Genomic DNA, 7,306 nt, shown 5'->3' with positions numbered 1-7,306 from the left:
CCTCCCGAGGGGACTCTGATCAAAAGTCACCTTTGATGGATGATCTGAGTCCACGCTGAAGCGACACAATAGCTGAAATGTATTTAAAGCTCTGCTTTGAAGAGGAGCAGCAGGTCCCCCCCAGTGGAAACCCCATGGGCTGCAGCTGCTGTGACAGCTGATTCAGAAAATACCAGAAAATACCTGGAAAACCAGGCTCCATCCCCTCTGGGGGATATCCCTTGGGAACACAGCCGTGCCAGGCTGGCTCTGGGTCTTCTCTCCAGGGAAAAGCCAGAGCTGGGATGCAGGGGAGCCCCAGGGCTGGGGAGCAGGGCCTTGGGAGGGCAGGGAGCCCATGTGGGGTCTGTCACCTACAGCAGGGTCTGTGCACAGAGGAGCCCTAAGCAATGCCAGGCTCTGCTGGGGCACCTGTGCTGCTGCAGGAAGGAAAGGGGAAACAAGGAACTTTCTGCAGTGTTGGTTTTCCTTGCCAGGTGCCGTTCACACTCCCCAGAGCTGGGCCCTGAAAGCAGAGAGGCCCAGGCTGTTGGGTTCTGTGGCTGTGGGTGACATCAGTCACTGGCATGGTGTGACATCTCAGCACCTCTGTGCCAGGGCTGCAGCTCCCTCGGGTGCCCAGGCCTGGCAGAAACAGCCTAAACCCAGGTGTTCATTCAGAGAGCACTGCAGGGCCATGACCAGGGAAGGGCAGAGGTTTGGGGCCTCATTGTCCTGCAGGGAGACCAGGCACGACCTGGCTTCACTGCCACAGCCCCAACAGCTCTCCAAGCACGTGGCTGTGTGGCCTTTGCCTTCATCTCACCCCCCTGGCCTGCTTGGCACTTTGCAGAGGCAGAATGAGCAGGGAAAGCACTCCCTGTCTCTCCTTCATCTGACACAGGCTGTGGGTATGGAGCTGCAGACTTTGCCCTTGCCCCTGTCACCAGGGCAGGTGCACCAGCATCTGAAACAGCTGTGTGACACTTTGAAATGAAACCCTGCTGCTGCTGCCCCCCTTCCCCATCCCCTGTGTTTGTGCACACACAGGTCTGTTTTTGTAGGGTTGCTCATAAGCGCTCTGGCTTTGTCTCCGTTACACAAAAGGTTTTTCCCATCAAAACAACTAATTGAAGTTCATTCTCTTGTTGTGAGATCATTGTCTAGACAAAGAATTATAGATTTTGCCCAGATATACCTAGGGAAGAAAAAGCCAGCCAGTCCCTTTTAGGTAACACTATCTTATCACAGTTTGCAATGTACACTGAGGTGGATATCTGCAGTAATTATCTGTGTAAAAACACCTCTCCTTTCACAGTGAAGACATAACAAGGGATACACATGCTTGATCTGCCTGCATTTTGTTGTTATTATAAAGTTGTCATCGACTCCTCATATGTTCTGTTGGTGCTGTACTGCTGTGAGCCAGGACGAGGCTGCCAAAATTATTTGCAGTTCTCAATTTGCATAAAGAAAAGCAAACGTATTCCAGCAGCCCTGGAATCAGCCATCCATGGGAAGGAAATGCTGTCTGCAAGGACGTTTTTGGAAATGAGAGTCACACCAGCAGGGGCTACTTTGGGAGGTTTCTCCAAACCTGAGCGGGAGCTGGGAGCAGTGAGAGCCTCAGTCTAAAGGAGGGGAGGGAAATCCACGAGAAGCTGCTCCCAGTGACCCCAGCCATCCCCAGCCACGGTGCTGGTTTAACTGGGGATGAGCTTCTGTGCTTCAGGCAGACTGGGGGTCCCAGCCTGGCCAGGCTGCAGTGCTGTTCCACTTCCGCCCTTCCCCAAACCTTGGGGGATTCGCTGTTCCCCTGTCCTTCCCCAAACCCTGGGGGATTTGCTGTTCCACCCCTGTCCTTCCCCAAACCCTGGGGGATTTGCTGTTCCCCTCATCCTTCCCCAGACCTTGGGGGATTCGCTGCTCCCCCCGTCCTTCCCCAAACCAGCCCAAACCTTGGGGGATTTGTTTTTTTCCCCCTGTCCTTCCCTCCAGCACCTGGGCAGCTCTGCCCAGGGTGCTCTGGGGCAGCCCTGCCAGCTGTTCCAGCTGTGCCACATGCTAGGTAACCTTAGAAATGAGAGAAAACAGCTCGGGCAGTCCCACACAGTGGCTTCCAGGGCTCCCATTCATCCCGAGCAGTCACAGAACACGCTTTACAAAGCTCAGCCCAGCCTGGTCCTGCGTCCAAGCTGAGCCTTTGGGGGCAGTGCTGCCAGGAGCGGGCCCTGGTGAAGCTGGCACTTTACAAAGCTCAGCCCAGTCTGATCTCTCTGTCCAAGCCGAGCCTTTGGGGGCAGCACTGCCAGGACCAGGCCCTGGCAAAGCTGGCACTTTACAAAGCTCAGCCCAGTCTGATCTCTCTGTCCAAGCCGAGCCTTTGGGGGCAGCGCTGCCAGGACCAGGCCCTGCCAAAGCTGGCACTTTACAATGCCCTGGCAAAGCTGGCACTTTACAAGGCCCTGGCAAAGCTGGCACTTTACAAAGCTCAGCCCAGCCCGCTCCCTGTGCCCAAGCTGAGCCTTTGGGGGCAGCGCTGCCCGGCCGGGCTCCGGCTCCCCTGGGCACTGCCAGGAGCGGGCCCTGGCAAAGCTGGCACCGGGGACACAAAGGCCAGTTGTTCCCCGACACCCGAGGGAGGGAGGGAGCCCCAAGGTCCTGCCGAGCCCCTTGATTTATGGCTTGCAATAATATGTGCTGGAGCCCTGCAACCCAGAGTGCTGTGCGGGTGACCTGGAAAAATAAGTCTATTAACCCTAATCAATCTCCCATTATCCACCCTGGGCCACGATTTAGCCAGCGAAGGAGTCACCAAGGCCTCTCAAGTCGGCTCGAACTAATCCCATTGTCTTTCCTAATCAGGGGCCATGAACGAGAGCGGCTTCTCCGGCGCAGAATTATCGCTCCGTGTTCGAGGGGAGAGATCCGGGGGGACCAAGGCTCTTCTCTTTCATCTTTTAATGAGAAAGTGCAGGATTGTTTTCCTTCTGAATCGCTGGGAGTCCGTGAAGCGCCGGCCCCGGTGGGTGTCAGTTCCCAGGGTCTGCAGGGCACCGCAGCAGCAGAGCAGCTCTGCCAAAACTGCGTGGCAATCAGCAAAGCCATGGCTGCACATTATTGCTTCTTTAGGGCAGCTAATTGTGGAGTTCATCAGGGCTGGGGTGCAGCTTGGCTCAGCTGTGGCACCCCATGGAAAGGACAGAGGGGACAATGGGACCCGGTGTCACTTGTACGGACTCAGGGTGGTGGACTCAGCAGAAAATGTCACTTGAATCTGGACCAGGAAAACCAGGAATACAAAGCCTCTTTCTGACTGAGCTCTTTTCTTTCCTTCCCTTCCCATCCCATCCCTTCCCTTCCCCCCGCCCCAGTCTTTAAAAAAGATTAAAAAAATAAAATGAAACTGGAAGTCCTATCAACTCGGCAATGCCCAAAATAGCAGTAAATCAGGAAACCCTGCCACGCTCCCTGTCAGCATCCTGCAGCAGGGTAGGACTCAGCAATCAAAGGATGCTCTGTGGTGAAACATCCACCAAATTAGTCCAGCAGCAAGCTAATTTTCCTTAGCCCTTTTATGTTAATCAAAAAGGAAAAGAGAAAGTGGGGACATTATCCTGCTAGAAATGAAAACAATCCTTGCAAAATTTCCCCCCTTCGGCATGAATTAGAGCAGAAACAAACACACCACAGGGCTCCAGCAGATCTTCCAGGATTAATTATTATATTCACAGCAGCTCAGCATTTTCTTAGGAAATTAAATTTTTCAAAGCCCTCTCATGTGCACACAAGCCCGTGGCCACCTCACAATGCTCCTATGCAGCTGAAGAATGAAAATTCCCGTGTTTTTGGGGTGCTTCTCTTTCGAGGGCACATAAAACACCTCGAGTGGCCTTGGAGCAGGGCAGGGAACTTCCCAAATGCCCCAGCTGGCATCTGAAGGCATCTCCATGCAGAGCTGAGCAGCTGGAGTGAGGGCAGAGCCAGCCCTGCAGGGACAGAGACATCAGGGCACAATGCTCCTATGCAGCTGAAGAATGAAAATTCCCGTGTTTTTGGGGTGCTTCTCTTTCGAGGGCACATAAAACACCTCGAGTGGCCTTGGAGCAGGGCAGGGAACTTCCCAAATGCCCCAGCTGGCATCTGAAGGCATCTCCATGCAGAGCTGAGCAGCTGGAGTGAGGGCAGAGCCAGCCCTGCAGGGACAGAGACATCAGGGCAGCTGTGAGGGCCCAGGACAGGGACAGGCAGGACAGGGCAGGACAGAAGGATGCCCAGCCCCAGGACACAGGGATGCCCAGCCCCAGAACTCCCCCAGACAAGGACATAGGGATGCTCAGCCCCAGGACACAGGGATGCCCAACCCCAGGACAGGGACAGGCTCCCAGCCAGCATCAGGAACTGTTAACAGAGCTCTGCAGGTAGGGCTCTGCTGGAGGGACAGAAAATAGCAGGTCTGGCCCACATCTGCCCTGGCTCACTCCCAGAGCCTGGGAGTGCTTCAGGTGCTTGCACAGCCACAGTTTTCTGTCTGTAGGTGGGGAGGTGTGGATAAATCCACCTGTGCCTGTGCCACACGCACCTCAGAGAGGGGGAAAAAGCACTGACAGCCTCGTTAGAAGGAGACCTGAGTATCCTGGGTGTTATGGATTGGGCGAGGCATCAGATTTATTTAATGAATTAAGATCCTGGCGTGTTATTTACAGGATGCCTTTGGAGATAGAGTTGTAACTCATGGCTGCCATGGGAAATTCTCCACCGAGGCCTTGAGGAGAAAGCATTCACTTTTTTATGGTGTCCATTGGGGAGGGAAATTAATGCTAAGCAGGCAGTGATAATTTGCTGCTTTATAGGATTGAATTATCGCCCTGTCAGCGCGGAGATGAAAACCCTGAGCCATGAACAAATACACCTTTGCACCTGAAGCTGCCTGGAGCAGCTACCGTGAGCTGCCCCGGCTCCACGGCGGCTCTGCTGTTCCAGTAATTAATTCTGAATTTCGCCTCGTCCGTTCGATTGCTGGCCATGCCTTCATTTGGCACTGCAGCATTCCGTGCTCCTTCGCCAGGCTCATAAATCACACACAAACCCTTCCTGAAAACAGAAAGGGGATCTGTTCTGCTCTCCATGCACAGGCACAACTTCCCAGAGTTAATGCAAGTTTGGCACGTGCACGGGAGAGGTGGCTGAGCCCCACGGACCGAGAAGTCATTGGCATGGAAAAATAATTGCAAGAGAAACAGCTGCCTGAAAAGCAGGAATACCATGACTTGGATCACATACATTGTGCTGTATTTTGAAATAGCTTTATTTAGCACTATCTGGTCTGCATTTGCTGGAGGGCAAAGTCTGGGCCTGTGATCAGCCTTTCCTTGCTCCATTTCCAACTGTCCCTTCTCCCCACTGCAGCTACTGACACGGGGAGAGGCTGGGCTGTCTCTAATTTCTCCCAGATGTTGAAGAAAGGTCTTTTGTCCTGTATGCAGCCTGGGGCAGAGGGATGTGGAATGAGAGATGAGGTGGCTGTGGGCCTCAGTCTCCCACTTCCTCAGCCTGGGCAGTCCCTGCTGATGGAGCTGAGGTTGCCAGAGCACTTCTGGGGTCTACTGCGGATTCCCAGCACGAGAGGTGTGGATTTATCCCCTGTCCAAAGGAGATCGCTCTTTGCTTCAGGAGAAGCCACGTGTCCAGGTGCAATCCTGCAGCACCTGGGCTTTTCCAGCTGCGTGCGCTGGCCTGAGGTTGTTCCCAGGTAAATTCCAAGGCCAGGAATCAGCCAATCGCCCCCTCAACAGCAAAACATTCCCTGCCTTTTACTTACACCAGCTCTCTTGTTTTCCAGGGCAGAGGGAGCTGTCCCTGTCTCTTCCACACCCTGCACAGTCAGCCTGTCCAACAGAGCTGCCAGAACTCATCAGACACTTTCTGGTCACCTGGGCTGCACCTTTTTCTCCTCCCCAAAACACTCACTCATTCAAAGTGCAGATTTTACTCAACTGCCACAAGCAGACAGTGCTGGATTTTCAAACTTCACTCAACTTCAGCTCAGACAGCTCTGGCATTTCTACGGAAAAAAAAAAAAAGGTAGCCTTACAAATGTCATTAAAATGAAGTTATTTTTCATGTTTCAACGTCTGAACTGTATGTGCCCATTTGGAATTGGAGACTTTGAAGCTCCTGGAAATCCTTGTGTGTGTGGGGAAAAGCCATCTCCCACCAACCCCAACAGCATTCCAAACTGATCCTGGAACTGGCGGAAGGGCTGCTGGGGATTGGGGAACACCCATCCTTCATTTGCACACCCCAGCACCCCTGGATGGGTCCTGGGTGAGGGTTTGTACACAAGGAGCCAGTGGCACAATGCTGCTCAGCCCTGCAGTCGCTGAGGTTGCCTGGGAGGTGCTGGGAGGAGTGTGAAAGCTGATTATCCATCCATCCCCTGAGCCCGTTCCATGGCTCCCATTTGGCTTTTATCCATTCTGCAGGAGCCTGGCTGTAAATCAGGACCAGCCAGACATGGCTCAGCCGTTTATCCGTGGGGCTGGTGCCCCTGATATCCCATGCCATGCACAATCCTGTTCTCCATCCTGCCCTTGCACAGGCTCTTGCTTTAGCAGGATTACTGTAAGAACAGGCATCCCATGGCAAAAGCCCATCTCCAGCCCCAGGCAGCGCCCTGAACGCAGGGCACAATCCCCCAGATCAGTGCTAATCCACCCTGGGCCCCATCCCTGAGGAAATCCAGACAGCCCCAGAGAGCAGGCACAATGCAGTGCTGCAAACGTGAATGCCCAGCGCAGCATCCCCACTGCTGTCTGCAGGTTTTAGGCACACACGGCAGCAATTGCTGCACCCAGAGCTATCCAGGGAGGCATTCCCGTAACATCTTGGCCTCAATGCAGTCACTGGTAGGTTTTCTGAGAGTTTCTACAGGGATAGTATTTATCATTATCCCCATTTCACCACAGCACAAAGGAGCCATGGTGCTTGCACAGCTGCATCTGTGAGGCTGAAGGAAAACCCAGCTGGCTCTCAGAGATGCAACAAAAGCTGGATAAAGCCACGCCAACCCCTCCAGCTTGGCTTTTCTGCCCGTTATTTATTCCACACACAGATCTCGCTGCACCACAAGACCAAGGGGTTCCTCTGTGTCCCAGCAGAAACTCCAAGAAAAAGGGAAAAGCAGTTGCTGCCCCAGCCTCGTGTCCCACTCATCATCTCTCCCTGCCTGGCACAACAATGCTCATGTTCTCTGTTATACCACCTCTCACCCTGGAGGAAATGCAGCAACCAGGAGGGCAAGGAAACAGTGCTGGAGGGGGTTCCC

This window comes from Geospiza fortis, unplaced genomic scaffold, assembly GCF_000277835.1.
Source record: "Geospiza fortis unplaced genomic scaffold, GeoFor_1.0 scaffold485, whole genome shotgun sequence".
Lineage (NCBI taxonomy): Eukaryota > Metazoa > Chordata > Aves > Passeriformes > Thraupidae > Geospiza > Geospiza fortis.
This window is presented reverse-complemented; position numbering follows the sequence as displayed.